General features: G+C 50.9%; 1 non-coding gene across 1 annotated transcript; it reads left to right on the forward strand.

The window, feature by feature from the left end:
* Positions 1 to 2,025: 2,025 nt before the first annotated feature.
* LOC128281249 (5.8S ribosomal RNA) lies at positions 2,026 to 2,179 on the forward strand. Its single transcript, XR_008271462.1, has one exon. It is a non-coding gene; the product is annotated as a 5.8S ribosomal RNA (ribosomal RNA).
* Positions 2,180 to 2,473: the final 294 nt, after the last annotated feature.

Below are 2,473 nucleotides of genomic sequence, written 5' to 3' on the forward strand. Positions count from 1 at the left end.
TGAAACTGCGAATGGCTCATTAAATCGATTATAGTTTGTTTGATGGTATTTGCTACTCGGATAACCGTAGTAATTCTAGAGCTAATACGTGCAAGAAACCCGACTTCGGAAGGGATGCATTTATTAGATAAAAGGTCGACGCGGCTTTGCCCGTTGTTCGATGATTCATGATAACTCGACGGATCGCACGGCCTTTGTGCCGCGACGCATCATTCAAATTTCGCCTATCAACTTTCGATGGTAGGATAGTGGCCTCCTATGGTGGTGACGGGTGACGGAGAATTAGGGTTTGATTAGGAGAGGAGCTTGAGAAGCGACTACCACATCCAAGGAAGGCGGCAGCACGCAAATTACCCAATCGACACGGGGAGGTAGTGACAATAAATAACAATACCGGCTCTATGAGTCCGGTAATTGGAATGAGTACAATCTAAATCCCTTAACGAGGATCCATTGGAGGCAAGTCCGGTGCCGCTGAAATGCGGTAATTCCAGCTCAATAGCGTATATTTAAGTTGTTGCGCTTAAAAGCTCGTAGTTGGACTTAGGGGTGGGTCGGCCGGTCCGCCTCACGGTGATCACCGGCCCGCTTTCGTCCCTCTTGCCGGCGATGCGCTCCTGGCCTTAATTGGTCGGGTCGTTCCTCTGGCGCATTACTTTGAAGAAATTAGAGTGCTCAAAGCGGCCTACGCTTGTATACATTAGCATGGGATAACATCGTAGGATTTCGATCCTATTGTGTTGGCCTTCGGATCGGAGTAATGATTAACGAGGGACGGTCGGGGCATTCAGTATTTCATAGTCGAGGTGAAATTCTTGGATTTATGAAAGACGAACAAGCTGCGAAAGCATTTGCCAAGGATGTTTTCATTATTCAAGAACGAAAGTTGGGGGCTCGAAGGCGATCGACATACCGTCCTAGTCTCAACCATAAACGATGCCGACCCGAGGATCGGCGGATGTTGCTTTTAGGACTCCGTCGGCACCTTAAGAGAAATCAAAGTCTTTGGGTTCCGGGGAGTATGGTCGCAAGGTGAAACTTAAAGGAATTGACTAAGGGCACCACTGAAGTGGAGCTGCGGCTTAATTTGACTCAACACGGGAAACTTACGAGTCCGGACATAGTAAGGATTGACAGACCGAGAGCTCTTTCTTGATTCTATGGGTGGTGGTGCATGGCCGTTCTTAGTTGGTGGAGCGATTTGTGCAGTTAATTCCGTTAACTAGCGAGACCTCGACTGCTAACTAGCTACACGGAGGTGATCCTCCGTGGCTAGCTTCTTAGAGGACTATGGCCTTTTAGGCCTCGGAAGTTTGAGGCAATAACAGTCTGTGATGCCCTTAGATGTTACGGGCATACGCTGCTTCTCGATGTATTCAACGAGTCTATAGCCTTGGCCGAGCGGGCCCGGTAATCTTTGAAATTTCATCGTGATGGGGATAGATCATTGCAATTGTTGGTCTTCAACGAGGAATTCCTAGTAAGCGAGTCATCATTTCGCGTTGACTACGCCCCTACCTTTGTACACACCGCCGTCGCTCCTACCGATTGAATAGTCCGGTGAAGTGTTGGGATCGCGGCGACGTGGGCGGTTCGCTGCCCGACGTCGCGAAAGTCCACGAACCTTATCATTTAGAGGAAGGAGAAGTCGTAATAAGGTTTCCGTAGGTGAACTGCGGAAGGATCATTGTCGAAACACCTTAGCGAGCGACCCGTGAACGCGTTGTATACAACATCGGAGGTGGTGCGGTGCATCGTCGCTTTGCTGCCATCCCCACGTGTCGGGCGACCGGTCCTGTCGTCCCTCTGCCCATTGGGTGGGGTGAGATGTCAGGATCAACATCTTCGATGCAAAACGAACAAACCCCCGGCGTGAATCGTGCCAAGGAATCGAAATGAAAAAAGGGACACATCTCCGCCGTCGCACCGTTCGCGGTGTCAATGCCGACACATCTCACGTCGCCGCACCGTTCGCGGTGTCAATGCTTCGATGATGTTGTTCTTTTGTCCCAAAGTATATAGAATGACTCTCGACAGCGGATATCTCGGCTCTCGCGCCGATGAAGAGCGTGGCGAAATGCGATACTTGGTGTGAATTGCGTAATCCGTGAACCATCGAGTCTTTGAGCGCAAGTTGCGCCCCAATCCATTAGGCCGAGGGCACGTCTGCTGGGTGTCACGCATCGTCGCCCCATCCAACCCGATCCCTCGGGACTCGGTTGGACCGCTGGCGAAATTGGCCTCCGTGCGCTCATAGCCGCGGTTGGCCTAAATTTGAGTCCTCAACGGCATAATCGTCGCGACGATCGGTGGTATCTTGTAAGCAACCTCGTTCGATTCGTCGTGCGCGTTTGTCGATCGAGACCATTAAACCCTTTCGGCATCGCATCGAGGCCCAGTGTCGGCGGGATTACCCGCCGAGTTTAAGCATATCAATAAGCGGAGGAAAAGAAACTTACCAGATTCCCTAGTA

This window comes from Gossypium arboreum, chromosome 9 (assembly GCF_025698485.1).
Source record: "Gossypium arboreum isolate Shixiya-1 chromosome 9, ASM2569848v2, whole genome shotgun sequence".
Lineage (NCBI taxonomy): Eukaryota > Viridiplantae > Streptophyta > Magnoliopsida > Malvales > Malvaceae > Gossypium > Gossypium arboreum.